The following is an 18447-nucleotide window of genomic DNA, read 5'->3' as shown; positions in this document are numbered from 1 at the left end:
TTTACCCAGTAAATAGTTTTTTATCACTTTTTTTCCTTTCCTGTCTCCTTCCCTTCCCCCCCACCCTCCTTCCTTCCAAGATGACAGTTGGTTTAGTGTGGTCATAAACTTGTTTTCTTTGTGGTGTATAATGACTGGCAACTTGATAAAGCTGTGATATAGTAACAGATATTATTATCCACTTTTCTATGGAAAATGTTAATAATTGATCTGTACACGTTGAGAGAGAAGAGAAAGATCTGAGAATTTTAAAGTAATTTACAGCCCTGTGCCACACTTGGTGTGTTTCTAATGAGCTTCTCTGGATCTACAGGTAGCAAAAGTTTTTTCTGCTGATGTGTAGGGCAACTTGTCAAGACATCTTGCAGGGAATTGTGTTCAGAGAAGGTCAGCCAGGGAATAGAGTTGCATTAGGTGATGCTGTGGTACATAATTGACTTACTCTGTCTCTGGAAAGTGATAGAAGGTGAGGTTGAGAGGAAGCTGCCCCTTCTCGATTCCCTCTCCCTATTTTTAACTTTATTAAAATTGCCTTTCTTACACCTCCTTCTACTATTTCTCTTTCATTTTGGCATTCTTGCAGTCTAAAATTCTAACCGCCACTCATGTTACTTTTGCTGCTGAATTAAATATATGAAATATTTCTTATAACAGTCAGCTCCAAATGTCCAGACTGCTCGCTTTTATAAGCCTATATTTTTCGTGTATTTTCCTAAGGGCAAGCAACAATTGTGTTCCTCCCTAGCATGACAGCCAGGGCTATTGTGTGAGACAGGTTAATCTTGCTATGCTGCAAAAGAAAGTCATATTCCTTGAGATTCTTTGCTGTGGTTTTTTGCTGTCTCCACTCCTATACTTTGGAGGACTAAATGTATCCACCAATCTCAACAGATGTTTCCCCGCCCTGGTAATCGATAATCATGAACAAAATATGCATTAACCAAAGTCATAGATTTTCCAACATTTCTTCTTATGCCAGTTGGAAAAAATAGGTACCTAAAATGGGCATATATCAGTCAATTGAAAATAAACTCAGTCTTCATGGTATGAAGGAAAGTAATTGTATAGTGTATTTATTTTGCTGCGTTTAAAACAACGTACTTCGAGGTACCTACTATAGCACACTATTTCATGAAACACCTGCTTCATTCTATCCAGAGAAGTCCAGAAAGTGGACTTGTATAGAATAAGTTTTAAAATCAGTTGCTGTTAAGGTGATGTAGGTACTTTAACAATGTTGGTGAAAAGTAGAGGCAAATTAAGACAGTAAGTATACAAAGATACTCAAGAAATTGATTTTTTCTTTTCGTTGTTGAGAAGGTTTCTAAGGCTGTTTTGTGAGGCTTTGTTTATACACAGGCTGTGCAGTGTTCTTGCTGGTCTGATTTACCTTGCATTTTCCTATTGGAACTTCTGGAAAGAGAGCTTCCCTCAATTTTTCATAGGAGGAGAGAACCTGAAAATTCTTTCAAAGCTGTCAGTTCTGTCTACTGTAAAAAAGGACATGGAAGACTAGGTGCCTCAGGGCTTAGCGTGAGTTTGTCCCGTGTCACACTGGAGCTCGCCATTGGAACATCTTGCGTCATGTCTGGTTTTAGAGTCTGAAGAAATATAGGGAGCGAATGAGAGGTGGTTCTCTTGAGCTCTTGGAAGTAAGCCATATGTCTGAGGTTATAGCTTAACTCCCCTGATCATCTGGATGTTTAAAAGGTTTGATTTTTAAAGATCATTTTTATGAGGAAAATGGTGACAAAGGAAAAAAAGGTACCGTGTTTTTTTCCCCAGAGGTCTCCTGAGAAGTGCGCTCATGCCCATTTCTCCAGGCTGAATCGTTCTCTGGCTGGTAGAGACAGTGGGAGATAGATTGGCAAACACGGTGTGTCCAGGCGCAATGTGCTTGTGGACAGAGGACATCTTGATCATTTCTCTCTGCCGTGACTCTTCCAAATTTTACTCTTCTATAATCAGCCTGAATTAGATACTAATATTTAAGTGTCTTCTTAGGGCTTGGCAAAATTAAAAATAAATTTTCCGCCAAGGGACCAAGAAATTAAGTATCTACTACCAGACGTGGCAAACTTTCATGGACTTCTGTATTAGATAAGTCTTTATATCTCTGACTAGCATTATTCAGCACGATTACATTTAATGTGGGCCAGGCTATAATACCCCCGTCCTGCTCTCCCAGGGTTTTAAAACTCCAGGACAGCTACCTTGGCTCCCTCCTCTTCCACCCTTTACCTTCCAGACAATGTTTTGCCTGTTGACTTGATGATCAAGACTGGCTTGACTTTCCAGATTCACCCTACATGTTGTTTAATCCTCTTTATTATGTGCAATGTGAAACCATTATTCATTCTGCCATTTAAAATATAGGCATAGAAATATTTAAGTCCTGATGTTAATTTAAACTTCCCTGTATAGGATATCTTTTGGCTATGGCAACTCCTGCAAATTTTCACATTTATACTTTTATGCATAATTAAAAGAAAAAGACAAAAGTTTGAGTTAATGATTATTCCAGCAATTTCTAGAAAGGAAATATTGAATGTGGTTATTCCAAATATAGACTGAAAAAAAGGTTTATATTAAAATAAAAATTTCTGGCTATTACCTGAGTTCTAAAGTGATAAATTTGAAGACTGAGTCTTCAAAATAATCTGTCTCCAAATTTAGTGATACAATAAACTAACTATTCTAAGACATGGTCAGAGAATGGATATTTGGGTTAAACAAAATTGACCCTAGAAAGGACCATGTAGCATGGATAGTATTATTTTGCATAGGAGGAAATAACATATACTTGACTAAATCGATATTGAAGAGAATTTAATTTTTCTTTTATTTAGAAAGCTTTTGAATTTTGAAATACTTTACAGTTATTATTAGGTACAATACTTATTATATTGACTTTTATGGAAGGTATACTGAGTGTATATGGAGTATATATTTAAAAACTTGGGTGTCATTATATTTAAATAGTTGGATATTTGCAAAAGATGGTGACGTTTTCCTTTGGATGAAGGTATAGTGAGGGCAGTCTTTTCCTCCCGTCCCCTCTCCTGTCCTTCTTTCTCCTCTCCTCTCCCTTCCCCTGCCTCCTCGGTTCACAAATATCTGTTTGGCCTTCTCTGAGCTAAGTATGGTGCTATGGAGATACAGGACTGAATAAGAGACACAAGTCAGTCACCATCTACTTAGTCTCTTAAACCTAGAACCAGAAAAGTCATTCTTAATTCTTTTTTTCCTCAACTCATATCGCCTCAGAAAGCTTGTTGACTCTACCTCCAAAATATGTAACCTGGATCTGTTATACCAAATCAACTATTATACTCACCTGCTCTAACCCAAGGCATCACCACCTTTCACCTAATCTAGTACAATTTCCACCTAACTCGTCTCCCAGTATCACCTATGGCCTTCTTTATCCTTCATCTTCTAATAGCTAAAGTGATCTTTAAAAATATAAATCAGATCATATAATTTCCCCCATTTTTTAACCCTCCAGTGGCTTCCATTGTTTTGTATCATACTTATGAATTCCTAATTCCTTCCATTGGCCTTTCACACTGTGCCCCCTGCCCACCTTCTAATACACCATTTCCCAGGGGACATTCATGCTGTTTCAAGCTTGTGCCTGCCTCAGGGTCTTTGCCTTTGATTTTTCTTCTACCCAGAATGATTTTGTCTCTTATCTTTATGGCTGGCTTTATCATTTCATCCTTGTCTTCGCTCAGATGCCAACTACCTAGAGAGGCCTTCCATCACTTGTCCCCCTCCCTGCTTAGTCTCCATCTCTATCACATTGCATAGTTTTATTTTTTTCATGGCACTATTGTTAATCAAAATTACTTAATTCATTTATTTGTTTAAACACTTATTATTTTTTTCTTCAACTAGAATGCAATCTCTATGAGAGCAGGTACTTTCTCTATTCTGTGCATTATTGTATCCTTAATGCCAAGAACAGTGTTTAACATATTCAAAGCACTCAATAAATGCTTTTTTTGTATAAATAAGGTGTGTGCCCATGTGGATCTTTCACTTTAGTGGCTAGTTTCCCATTTCCCTTTGTAAACCTGATAAAGCCTGGTGGCTTCTATCTAAGAAACTTGTTTCAATAATTGTACAAAATTCAAGTCTAATTTAACAAAGACATATTAGTCTGTATGGGTTGCCATAACAAATACTGCAGACTGTGTGGATTAAAACACGAAACTTTTTTCTCACAGTTTTGGAGGCTAGAAGTCCAAGATTAAGATTCTGTCAGTATTGGCCTTGGCAGTGATTTCCTGGATATGACACCAAAAGCACAGGCAACTAAAGAAAAAATAGACAAGCGGGACTAAACTAAATCAAACTAAAAAGTTGTGCACAGCAAACAGTCAACAAAATGAAAAGGAAACTTATGGAATGGGAGAAACTATCTCCAAACCATATGTATGATGAAGGGTTAATATCCAAAATATATAAGGAACTCTTATGACACAGTAACAAACAAACACACAAAACAAATAACTTGGTTAAAAAATGGGCAATGGAATTGAATAGGCATTTTCCCAAATGAGACATAACAAAAGACCAACAGATATTTCCTATCTGTATGAAAAGGTGCTCAACATAACTAATTATCAGAGAAATATAAATCAGAACCTCAGTGAGCTATCACCTCACATCTGTTAGGATGGCTTTTATTAAAAAAAAGCCCAAAATTATAACTGTTGGTGAGGATGTGGAGAAGAGGGAATCTTTGTACAGTGTTGGTGGGAATGTAAATTTTTGCAGCTACTAATAGAAACAGTATGGAGGCTCCTGAAAAACTAAAAATAGAACTATCATATGGTTCAGCAATTCCAGTTCTGTGTATATATATCCAAAGAAATCGAAACCAGGATCTCAAAGAAGTATCTGCATTCACATGTTCATTGCAACATTATTCACAATAGCCAAGATATGGAAATGACCTACATGTTCAATAAATAACATGTGTCATATATATACACAATGGAATATTATTTAGCCATGAGAAAGAAGGAAATCCTGCTGTCTGTGACAACTTGGGTGAAACTTGAGGGCATAAGAGAAATATGCCAAACACAGAGGGACAACTACTACATGATACCACTTATATGATGTATCTAAAATAATAAATTCATTGAAGTAGAGAGTAGAGTGGTGATTGCCAGGGGCTGAGTGGGGAGGAGGAAATGGGAGGATATTAGTTAAAGGGCTCAGACTTTCAGTTATTCAGGATAAATAAGCCATAGGGATCTGCTGTATGGTGCAATGATATTACTGTATCACATACTTAAAAAGTTGCTAAGATGGTAGATCTTCTGTTAAATGTTCTATCACACACACAAAAAATAAATAGGGTGGAAGGATACTTTTGGAGGTAATGGGTAGGTTTATGGCATAGATTGTGGTGATGGTTTCATGGCTATATACTTATCTCCAAACTCATCAAGTTGTAGACATTAATTATGTACAGCATTTTGTATGTCAAAAAAACTAAAAAATTAAGTGTGCCATCAGCATTGGTTTCTGGTGAAAGGTGTTCTCCTGGCTTGTAGATGGCCATTTTGTCACTGTGTTCTTACAGTGAACACATGGAGAGAGCTCTCTGGTCTCTCTTCCTCTTCTTCTATGGACTAGTCCTATTGAATTGGAATAGGTTCCCACCCTTATGACCTCAGTTAATCTTAGTTACCTCCCTAGAGGCCCTATCTCCAAATATAGTCACACTGGGGCTTCAACATAATTTTGGGGAGACACTTCAGTCCATAGAAAAGGGTGAGGAGAAAAGCACTTTCATTTAGTTGCTTAAACTGTAAAGGATTTGTGCAATTCTGCACAGGAACAAGTTTTTTTTTTTAAACATCTTTATTGGAGTATAATTGCTTTACAATGGTGTGTTAGTTTCTGCTTTATACCAAAGTTAATCAGCTATACGTATATATATATCCCCATGTGCCCTCCCTCTGTGTCTCCTTCCCACCCTCCCTATCCTACCCCTCTAGGTGGTCACAAAGCACCGAGCTGATCTCCCTGTGCTATGTGGCTGTTTCCCACTAGCTATCTAATTTACATTTGGTAGTGTATATATGTCCATGCCACTCTCTTACTTCATCCCAGCTTACTCTTCCCCGACCCTGTGTCCTCAAGTCCATTCTCTACGTCTGCATCTTTATTCCTGTCCTGCCCCTAGGTTCTTCAGAACCTTTTTTTTTCTGATTCCAGATATATGTGTTAGCATACAGTATTTGTTTTTCTCTTTCTGACTTACTTCACTCTGTATGACAGACTCTCTAAGTCCATCCACCTCACTACAAATAACTCAATTTTGTTTCTTTTTATGGCTGAGTAATATTCCATTCCTTATGTGTGCCACATCTTTGTTATCCATTCATCTGTCGATGGACACTTCGGTTGCGTCCATGTCCTGGCTATTGTAAATAGTGCTGCAATGAACATTGTGGTACATGGCTCTTTTTGACTTACAGTTTTCTCAGGGTATATGCCCATATATGCCATATATGCCCATATGCCATATGCTGAGTCATAAGGTAGTTCTATTTTTAGTTTTTTAAGGAACCTCCATACTGTTTTCGATAGTGGCTGTATCAATTTACATTCCCACCGTCAGTGCAAGAGGGTTCCCTTTTCTCCACACCCTCTCCAGCATTTATTGTGTAGATTTTTTGATGATGGCCATACTGACCGGTATGAGGTTGATACTTCATTGTAGTTTTGATTTGCATTTCTCTAATGATTAGTGATGCTGAGCATCCTTTCATGTGTTTGTTGGCAATCTGTATATCTTCTTTGGAGAAATGTCTATTTAGGTCTTCTGCCCATTTTTGGATTGGGATGTTTGTTTTTTTGGTATTGAGCTGCATGAGCTGCTTGTATATTTTGGAGATTAATCCTTTGTCAGTTGCTTCGTTTGCAAATATTTTCCCCCATTCTGAGGTTTGTCTTTTCATCTTGTTTATGGTTTCCTTTGCTGTGCAAAAGCTTCTAAGTTTCATTAGGTCCCATTTGTTTATTTTTGTTTTTATTTCCATTTCTCTAGGAGGTGGGTCAAAAAGAATCTTGCTGTGATTTATGTTATAGAGTGTTCTGCTTATGTTTTCCTCTAAGAGTTTTATAGTGCCTCGCCTTACATGTAGGTCTTTAATCCATTTTGAGTTTATTTTTGTGTATGGTGTTAGGGAGTGTTCTAATTTCATTCTTTTACATGTAGCTGTCCAGTTTTCCCAACACCACTTATTGAAGAGGCTATCTTTTCTCCACTGTATATTCTTGCCTCCTTTATCAAAGATAACGTGACCATATGTGCGTGGGTTTATGTCTGGGCTTTCTATCCTGTTCCATTGATCTAGATTTCTGTTTTTGTGCCAGTACCATATTGTCTTGATTACTGTAGGTTTGTAATATAGTCTGAAGTCTGGAGGACTGATTCCTCCAGCTCTGTTTTTCTTTCTCAAGATTGCTTTGGCTATTCGGGGTCTTTTGTGTTTCCATACAAATTGTGAAATTTTTTGTTCTAGTTCTGTGAAATATGCCATTGTCAGTTTGATAAGGATTGCATTGAATCTGTAGATTGCTTTGGGTAGTAGAGTCATTTTCACAATGTTGATTCTTCCAATCCAAGAACATTCTATATCTATCCATCTGTTTGTGTCGTGTTTAATTTCTTTCATCAGTGTCATAGTTTTCTGCATACAGGTCTTTTGTCTCCTTAGGTAACTTTATTCCTTGGTATTTTATTCTTGTTGTTGCAGTGGTGGGAAACGGTAGTGTTTCCTTAATTTCTCTTACAGATTTTTCATCATTAGTGTATAGGAATGCAAGAGATTTCTGTGCATTGATTTTGTATCCTGCTTGGATTCCTTTTATTTCTTTTTCTTCTCTAATTGCTGTAGCTAAAACTTCCAAAACTATATTGAATAAGAGTGGTGAGAGTGGGCAACCTTGTCTTGTTCCTGATCTTAGTGGAAATGGTTTCAGTTTTTCATCAATGAGGACTATGTTGTCTGTGGGTTTGTCATATATGGCCTTTATTGTGTTGAGGAAAGTTCCCTCTATGCCTACTTTCTTCAGGGTTTTTATCATAAATGGGTGTGGAATTTTGTTGAAAGCTTTCTCTACATCTATTGAGATGATCATATGGTTTTTCTCCTTCAATTTGTTAATATGGTGTATCATGTTGATTGATTGGCGTATATTGAAGAATCCTTGCATTCCTGGATAAACCTCACTTGATCATAGTGTATGATCCTTTTAAAGTGCTGTTGGACTCTGTTTGCTAGTATTTTGTTGAGGATTTTTGCATCAGTGTTCATCAGTGATACTGGCCTGTAGTTTTCTTTCTTTGTGACATCTTTGTCTGGTTTTGGTATCAGGGTGAAGGTGGCCTCACAGCATGAGTTTGGGAGTGTTCCTCCCTCTGCTGTATTTGGGAAGAGTTTGAGAAGGATGGGTGTTAGCTCTTCTCTAAATGTTTGATAGAATTCACCTGTGAAGCCATCTGGTCCTGGGCTTTTGTTTGTTGGAAGATTTTTAATCACAGTTTCAATTTCAGTGCTTGTGATTGGTCTGTTCATATTTTCTATATCTTCCTGGTTCATTCTTGGCAGGTTGTGCATTTCTAAGAATTTGTCCATTTCTTCCAGGTTGTCCATTTTATTGGCATAGAGTTGCTTATAGTAATCTCTCATGATCCTTTGTATTTCTTCAGTGTCAGTTGTTACTTCTCCTTTTTCATTTCTAATTCTGTTGATTTGAGTCTCCTCCCTTTTTTTCTTGATAAATCTGGCTAATGGTTTATCAATTTTGTTTATCTTCTCAAAGAACCAGTTTTTAGTTTTATTGATCTTTGCTATCATTTCCTTCATTTGTTATCTGATTTTATGATTTCTTTCCTTCTGCTAACTTTGGGTTTTTTTTGTTCTTCTTTCTCTAATTGCTTTAGGTGTAAGGTTACGTTCTTTATTTGAGATGTTTCTTGTTTCTTAAGGTAGGATTGTATTCCTATAAATTTCCCTCTTAGAACTGCTTTTCCTGCATCTGATAGGTTTTGTGTCATTGTGTTTTCATTGTCATTTGTTTCTAGGTATTTTTTGATTTCCTCTTTGATTTCTTCAGTGATCTCTTGGTTATTAAGTAGTGTGTTGTTTAGCATCCATGTGTTTGTATTTCTTACAGATTTTTTCCTATAATTGATATCTAGTCTCGTAGCATTGTGGTTGAAAAAGATACTTGATACAATATCAATTTTCTTAAATTTACCAAGGCTTGATTTACAACCCAAGATATGATCTATCCTGGAGAATGTTTCATGAGCACCTGACAAAAATGTGTATTCTGTTGTTTTTGGATGGAATGTCCTATAAATATCAATTAAGACCATCTTGTTTAATGTATCATTTAAAGCTTGTGTTTCCTTATTTATTTTCATTGTGGATGATCTGTCCATTGGTGAAAGTGGGGTGTTAAAGTCCCCTACTATGATTGTGTTACTGTCGATTTCCCCTTTAATGACTGTTAGTATTTTCCTTATGTATTGAAGTGCTCCTACGTTGGGTATAAATATTTACAATTGTTATATCTTCTTCTTGGATTGATCCCTTGATCATTATGTAGTGTCCTTCTTTGTCTCTTCTAATCGTCTTTATTTTAAAGTCTATTTTGTCTCATATGAGAATTGCTACTCCAGCTTTCTTTTGATTTCCATTAGCATGGAATATCTTTTTCCATCCCCTCACTTTTAATCTGTATGTGTTCCTAGGTCTGAAGTGGTTTTCTTGTAGACAGCATGTATACGAGCCTTTTTTGTGTATCCATTCAGCCAGTCTTTGTCTTTTGGTTGGAGCATTTAATCCATTTACATTTAAGTTAATTATTAATATATATATTTCTATTACCATTTTCTTAATTTTTTTTGGTTTATTATTGTAGGTCTTTTCCTTCTCTTGTGTTTCCTGTGTAGAGAAGTTCCTTTAGCATTTGTTGTAAAGCTGGTCTGGTGGTACTGAATTCTCTTAGCTTTCGCTTGTCTGTAAAGCTTTTAATTTCTCTGTCAAATCTGAATGAGATCCTTGCTGGGTAGAGTAATCTTGTTTGTAGGTTTTTCTCCTTCATCAATTTAAATATGTCCTACCACTCCCTTCTGGCTTATAGAGTTTCTGCTGAAATATCAGCTGTTAACTGTATGGGGATTCCCTTATGTGTTATTTGTTGTTTTTCCCTTGCTGCTTTTAATAATTTTTCTTTGTATTTAATTTTTGATAGTTTGATTAATATGTGTCTTGGTGTGTTTCCTCTTGGATTTATCCTGTATGGGCCTCTCTGTGCTTCCTGGACTTGATTAGCTATTTCCTTTCCCATATTAGGGAAGTTTTCAACTGTAACCTCTGCAAATATTTTCTCAGTCCCTTTCTTTTTCTCTTCTTCTTCTGGAACCCCTATAATTCGAATGTTGATGTGCGTTTAATGTTGTCCCAGAGGTCTCTGATACTGTCCTCAGTTCTTTTCATTCTTTTTTCTTTATTCTGCTTTGCAGTAGTTATTTCCACTATTTTATCTTCCAGGTCACTTATCCGTTCTTCTGCCTTAGTTAGTCTGCTATTGATTCCTTCTAGAGTATTTTTAATTTCATTTATTGTGTTGTTCATCATTGCTTGTTTCATCTTTTGTTCTTCTAGGTCCTTGTTAAATGTTTCTTGCATTTTCTCCATTTTATTTCCAAGATTTTGGATCATCTTTACTATCATTATTCTGAATTCTTTTTCTGGTAGACTGCCTATTTCCTCTTCATTTGTTAGGTTTGGTGGGTTTTTGCCTTGCTCCTTCATCTGTTGTGTGTTTCTCTGTCTTCTCATTTTGCTTAACTTACTGTGTTTGGGGTCTCCTGTTCACAGGCTGCAGGTTCCTAGTTTCTGTTGTTACAGCCTTGTTAAATGTGTCTTGTATTTTCTCTCTTCTGTTTCTGAGATTTTGGATCATCTTTACTATAAGTACTCTGAAGTCTTTTTCATTTAGGTTGACTATTTCATCTTCGTTTATTTGGTCTTGTATGTTTTTACCTTGCTCCTTCGTGTGTCAGATTTGTTTTTGTCGTTTCAATTTTTTTTTTTTTTTTAATGGGTGGTACTGTATTCCTGTCTTACTGTGTGTTTGGCCTGAGACATTCAGCACCGGAGTTGGCAGGTAGTTGGATAGAGCCAGGTCTTGGTCCTTAGATGGGGAACTCTGGGAGGCCTCACTCCAATTAATATACCTTGGTGTCTGAGGTTCTCTGTTAGTCCAGCGTTTTCAACTTGGAGCTCCCACTATTGGAGCTCAAGACCGACCTCTGGCCTGGGAACGAAGATCCTGCAAGCTTCATGGCATAGTAAAAAAAAAAAAAAAAAGAGAGAGTGAGTGAGAGAGAGAGCGAGAGAGAGAGGGAGAGAGAGGGAGAGGGAGAGAGAGGGAAAGAGAGAGAGAAAGGAAGGTAGGAAGGAAAGAAAGAAAGAAAGGAAGGAAGGAAAGAAAGGTGAGGATAAAAAACAAAATTAGAAAGATAAAAAATATGTTACAAAAAATAAAACTATAATTGAAACAACTGCAGCAAGGTAAAATAAAACCACAACAGAAAAAAAAAAATGGTGGGTGTGGGGGGAACAAGCCAAAAGGAGAGAACATAACGAAGTATAAAGAATAAAATAAAATTAGAAAAATAAATGATTTATTAGGGAAAATAAAAATATAAAAGGATCAGAACAATGAATCAGCAAGGTAAAGCATAACCCCAATCTAAAAGAGGAAAAAAGAAAAATAAAAGGAAGCCTTGGCTACGGGGGCAGAGTTTAGGCGGGGGTGGAACTTAGGCATAGGTGGGGTTTAGGGTGGGATGGGGCCTAGGCTCAGGACCTGCATGGAAGGGGAGAGGCAGCACGTCCAAAGGAGGGCCTCTGGAGTGTGGAGTTCTGGAGTTTCTCACCCTTTCTTCTTTAGGAGAGAATTTTGGGTGAGAGATGATTCCCTTTAATTCCATTTATTGCCTATTTCAGTCGGTATGGATATTTAAGGGGTACTTAGGATGGTTTCTAGGTAATAACAGAGAAGGAAATTATTTACTCCAGGAACCCTGCATGTATTCTTATTAATTCATTTGCATACTGTTTAATAAGTAACATATTGGTGGGACTAGAAGATTTGGAAACTTTCCACCACCTATACTCCGTTTTTATACTCCATTTTTAGGTGTTTCTTTACTTATGTTACAAGGCTTCCTTTATGTTAAACAAATAGGAAAATTAGCTGGGCAGAATCATGTATGAATTAAGTTACTGTCTTGCTTTATTCCTTTTCAGGAATCTGAAGAGGAATAAATGGTACTAATGGGTAACAGTTTTCAGTGGCTGAATAATTTAATAAAAAATATTACATAGATATGTCTGTGATTACATATGCACAGGATAAAACCCAATAAATATTTAGGATAAGCCAAATTGATATAAAGTTAGAGAGGATATTGCTTAAGCACTGAGAAGCTGCTGGAGCAATTGATGGTAGATTGGAATTTTTGAAAACCTTCACATAGACTTTGACAAACTGGCTGCTATACTTGTAATTATGACAATGTGGGAGAAAGACGAAAACATGATGACACATTGATTGCCAAGTCTAACTTAAGAACCCATATAAATATTATGGAGTATAAAAATTGTCATACACATAGTCAAATGGAATATATCTAAATTTGAAAGTGAATTGGTTGGGATGGGGTGAGAGTATTTTTCACTAGGTTTAAAATGTTTTAGAAACTTGAAGAAAGTAAAGTTGCATGTCCTGTGAGATCTAATCCTTTTATATGGGATCCATCTGAATAAATGAGCATTTTTTTAAGTGGCCAATACTGTGTATTCCAGCTGCAGACTAAATGATAGCTTCATTTCAAGCCTCCTGACTGCCATGTAACCATCTGGTGTGTGCTCGTGTGTAGGAGTAGGTGAGACTCCAGCTAACACTAAAGGCTTAAGCTAGTCTAAGTTGCTTCTTATTTACCACTTCATATCACACCTGGGTACAGAGACAGAATTACAACTGAAGTCCGAATCTCTTCCACCTATATTTAAGCGTATTCTTTTCTGCTTTTTCACTTACATAAAGGTGTCCATTTTTAGGGAAATAGTTGGAATGGGAAAAAAAAGCAGTTATATTTGAAGAAATCTAAACTCTAAAAGTGGGAAAGATTTTATTTCATTCACACTTGGAGGTTTTCCCCAATTATTGCTTTGGATCGAGGGGAAAAAGGTTTGCATATGCTTCTCCCCCATGTGCAACTTTGAGCAATGTTCATATGTTATTTGAAATGATTATGCTAAATGTCTGTGAGAACTTGAGTCTTGGTGTGGATATATAGTGAGTCTGTGGGACCCAAAAGAGAACAACAGTAAGAAGATAGGAAAGGCAAGGGAATTTTGAAAATGAAGAGCTAGTATGAGATGGGCAAGTAGGGAATTAAATGAGAAATTTGGGTGGTTTGAACAGATTGTGTATATATTTTCCTCTCTGAGACCCCTAAGATCTCTTCTTATACATTGCATGGGGAAAAATAACCTTTGCTTTCTTTTCAGCTTCTTAACTATGCACTTTCATCATTGCTGTATGTTCTTTCAAGCTTGGCTCAGAAAAGAAAGGGTAATATAATACAGGAACTCAGCATAGTCACTGGACACTGGTTTTGGATCTGCCACTGGCCAGGAAAGACACAAAGTAGATCATTATTGATGCATACTATTAGTGCTAAAATATACACAGGACTGCAGTTGAAAAGATTAGCAGAATACCTAGCACATCATCTCTTCTCTTTTTATAAATCATGCTACAAACAGAAACAGCATCTTTCAGAAATGAAGACTGTCTGGACATGTGGCTGTGCTGTAGACAAGCTTGGTCTAGGGGCTTGTAGTCATTGCTGCTTTGTGACTTTGAGACCCTTGATTGTGAAGTATATTTACAGATTGCAATTTATTTCTAAATAGTGTCCTTTGTATTCAAGGACCTGTGGAGGCTTGCAGTCTGTGATAAAATTGTTTTCTTCATATAATTATACGACAGACATCACTGTATCTAAGATTTTGGTCAGTAGAGACAAGCAAAATCCATGTGTTTGAGTAATGAATTTGGACACAGTTTGTTTGTGAGAATGATTTTGTTATGTACTCTTCCCCTATCCTACCCCAACTGAGAAACCTACTGGCTAACATATATAATTTCAAAGTGGAAACATCTTGGCTTTTAAAGTCTGAAGCTGCTAGTCCATAAACATTGAGCATTTCTTACTGATGACACTGTGTTATGTCTGATGGGGCATCCAAAAAGATAAGGCATGGTCTTGGCTGAAGGAAGCTGCAGGCTTGGGGAAGTCAAGCTAAAATATGGATTTAAAAAAATAACTAATTTTGTAAGATATTTTGTGATAAAGTACCAAGTATATGCTATTTAATAAGTAGCTTTGCTATAAAAGGCACATACCTTGACTGCAGAGTTTAGAATGAACTTCATATAAAATGGAACTAAGTGTTTCTACCAGGAGGTTTGAGAGCCCTTCTGTCTGTGAACTGGTATATGGGTCATTCTGTTTCTGAACCAGATAACTGTGAAAGATCATTGAAAGCAAGTAGATGGAACCTGTACTGGAAGTTAGAGTTATTAAAGGTATTATGAGAAGTGTGGATATTTGAGGCTTACTCTTGAGGACCAAGTAACAAGTATTTAGATATTTCCACACTTGTGACATCATTTTTTTTTTTTTTTTTTTTTGCGATACGCGGGCCTCTCACTGCTGTGGCCTCTCCCGTTGCGGAGCACAGGCCCCGGACGCGCAGGCTCAGCGGCCATGGCTCAGGGGCCCAGCCGCTCCGCGGCACGTGGGATCATCCCAGACCAGGGCACGAACCCGTGTCCCCTGCATCGGCAGGCGGACTCTCAACCACTGCGCCACCAGGGAAGCCCTGTGACATCATTTTTATGTGGTCTCATTGGGTGATTCATAAACAGGTCACAGAAGTTGGAGAAAAGCTAACAATTTAACCCTTTGTTACATCCACTGATTTTGCTCTACCCTATAAGAGAACTCTGCCCATCAGAAAACCAGTTAAGACAGGTTTTGCCTATTGCTCTGCCCCCAGAAAATATAGTATGTAATTTCCATGCAAAAAAAATGCGTCAAAGAGAGAAACACCAGCTTGGTGACACCCTCATAATGGAGCATGGCCAAGGCAATTGTTGATCTCTCATGGCTTTTTGAAGAGTTAGCTCAGCAGTTAAGCTCTGGATAGGTCCACCCTTCTGTTATTCAGCCAGCAATCTGCTCCCTCCCAATGAATGGAATAAAAGCTGAGAGGCAGAATTTCATCTTTGTTCAGCTTAGAAACCTGTCTCCTATAAGCTGGGTCCCTTTCTTCTCCATTAAAATCATCTACTACCAAGGAGAGAAAAAAAGATCTTGAATGTGTAGCATAATGATCATACCATCAGCTATAAACCTCACTTGGCAAATTTTTTTGTCTTCAATTGAGTACTAGGAGAGCCTCAATGTGAACGCTATGTGCAAATCCATTATTCTTAGAACTGCTACCTATAATTAACACTGCCCAATGGAATTCAAAAAATATTTATCAAAGAGGCAACAGAGTCACAATTACCATTATCCCCAACTAAACTCCTCCTCCGCCATGTTTTCATCAAGAGAGCTGTGTTGTTACTTCAACAGGCACAGTGTTGTGGTGACTTCTGTGATACAAATAAAGCAAGACTGAAATTCTAATTGTGAAATTTAAAAGGAAAGTAATTGCTTAGTGTTGGTTAATTCCATCTTTGTGTGATGACAGCAGCTGCGTTTCCCTGCCTTGTGTATTTTAACAGATGGCATTATTTCTTACGGAGTGTTACAGTAGCAACCGAGGTGACACTGAAGGAAAATTCTATGACAGTGTGTTAAGTAAGATATTATTGACAACCCTGCTGCACGGTGAGGCAGAACTGCATGTCGTGGATCTCTTCTCACCTCTGCAGCCCCCCACCAAATGGTTTCCATTTGCAGCATGTGGGACCAGAACAGAAAGATGAACGGAAAATTGTGTAATTTTTCAAATTCACTTGTTTGCATATCATTAATAGGCTTGGGATGAAGGCCCAAATTTGGCAAAAAGGTGCATTTATCAATCCAGTGTCGTACTGTTGTACCTTTCTGCCAAAGGTAAGAAAATGGAGAGGCCCTGGTAGACCTGAGTTCTAGCCCAGGATCTGCTACCAGTCACTAGTCTCTGGATTGTTTTCATTTGTGTAAAAGGCTGCAGTTGGACTACGATGAAAGTCTCCAGGGCCCTTTCTACTCCAACTGTCTGTGATTCTGAAAGTCCTGAGCTTTGTGCTTTCGTGGCACGGAAGACAAAGTGAATAGAATGGAATCTAGATTACTCTATGTGCTACTGATATTGATGTAGTATAGTGTGGAGAAATGACAAATGGGTCACAAATCAGGAGATCTGGCCATGGTTCAGCCATGACACAGGTCAGTGAGTTAAACTGTGTCAGCTTCCTGACCTCCTTCACAAGGAGGTAGTAGTCAAGGTCCAATAGGATTATGCTACTGAAAGATGATTAATTAATTCAATAAGCATTGCATAACTTCCCTGTACTAGAAACTGTGCCAAGTGCTGGGGGTTCAGTGATACGTAAAGCATGGTCTTTGTTTTGGAAGAGGTGGTTTAGTTGGAGAGACAGATAAATACATGGGTAATTACAGTAGAGTATAACAGGGGCTTTGATGGGCACAAGTACAGGGTGATATAAAACTATATAGTAGGGGCAGCTCACCCAGCTAGGGGCACAGAAGGTGTCTGGGAGGAAGTGGATACTAAGCTATGGCAAATATAGGTAGAAGAGGGAGGGACAAACAATAATAATATGACAAGAAGCTTCTTGAACCAAGATTCAGAAATCATTATGGTTTGGTTTTCCTTCACTACTGGTCTTAAAAGTAGGAGCCCACTAGAAACTTGCATCTTGATGGGCAAGGAATGGTCTTGTTTAACTATTCTTGTAATGATTTATATATATGCTGCCTCATTTCTAAAACAAATGGTTTTAAAGGCTTGAAAAATGATATTTAAGAGAACACCACTATTAACTGTTAGACTCTAAACAGGAGCTTGAAAAATCCTCTCCAGGCTTTCCCCTTCACAAATGCTGTGTGAGATCCCAGGATTTTTATGGTGTGCTTTGAAGGGAGGTATAGATGGATCTACTTTGATTGGTAAATGGAGAAATGAGAGTGGCTTTATATATAATGTGAACTTTTGGTTTTCTTTTATAATCGACGAGAAGGGCTGCCAGCTTGTTGCTCAGTGAATAATAAATCTGACTCACCGCCTCTCCCTGTAGGCTGACCCTCCTCCATACTAATGTTTGACATTTTACAGTTTAATTAAAATCACCCTTTAAACAGCACACCACCAAGAGAATGATGGAATTTCTTCCTGCAATGTGATGCTGAGTAAAGGGCAATTCACCAAGTCTGCCATTGTCTGCGCCACTTTCCATGGAGCTACGTGGAGACCTGAGAGTGTTAGTGAGAACTTTGGTGAGAGTGTGGGTGAGTGGGAGAGAAGAGACCCCCTGACTTTGGGAACAGAAACTGACTCACATCTCTGAGCTTGGTGAGAGAATGTCCTGCTACCTCATTTCTCCTTTAAGTCTTTGTTCTTTCAGGAAACTGCAAACAGTAAATGCCATGGTAACCTTTGTGAACCCACCTACTTCTGCAGCAGAGTTAACTGTATTTGTATTTTGGACCCACAGTACCCTCCAAGTTAAAAGAAAGAGCCACAGAATAGGATGGTGGTCTTTGCTTGGGGTTTGATATTATAAACTTTTACATATTTCTAGTGTTCAGACCTAGAACTCCAGACTCCCATCTTTGCCTCTCCTCTTGGATGTCTTAAGGGCACCTGAAACTCAATGTGGCTACACTGAATGAATGATATCTCCCGCTTCCCTTAAATCCTCCCTCTGGGGTCTTTGTTTCAGTGTTTCAGAGTAACAGCAGTGTTCTTTATCGTGATTCTTTGTGGAACAGCAGTGTTTAAATTTGGATGCAAGCCTTGACTATCCTTTCTACCTTCCCAGTCCCTGCAAGGAACCTGGGCATCAGCTGGCACCAAGACCTCAGAGGGGAAGAAATTTGATTTGTACTCAGTACAGAAAGCTACTGTGTTATTTCTCTCCTGGAAAAGAAGGGGAGAAAGAAGAAAGAGGAGGAAATTGAGGCAAAACTAAGAAAGAAGGAAGGAAAAGAGGAAGATAGGAAGGAAGAGAGGAAGATAGAGAGAAATTGAGATGAAGGGACAGTGAGTAGAGGCGAATGGATATTTTAAGAAAAGAAATGTT

The sequence above is a fragment of the Phocoena sinus genome, chromosome 11, assembly GCF_008692025.1.
Source record: "Phocoena sinus isolate mPhoSin1 chromosome 11, mPhoSin1.pri, whole genome shotgun sequence".
Taxonomy (NCBI): Eukaryota; Metazoa; Chordata; class Mammalia; order Artiodactyla; family Phocoenidae; genus Phocoena; species Phocoena sinus.
The sequence above is the reverse complement of the archived record's forward strand: the minus strand, read 5'-3'. Positions refer to the sequence as shown.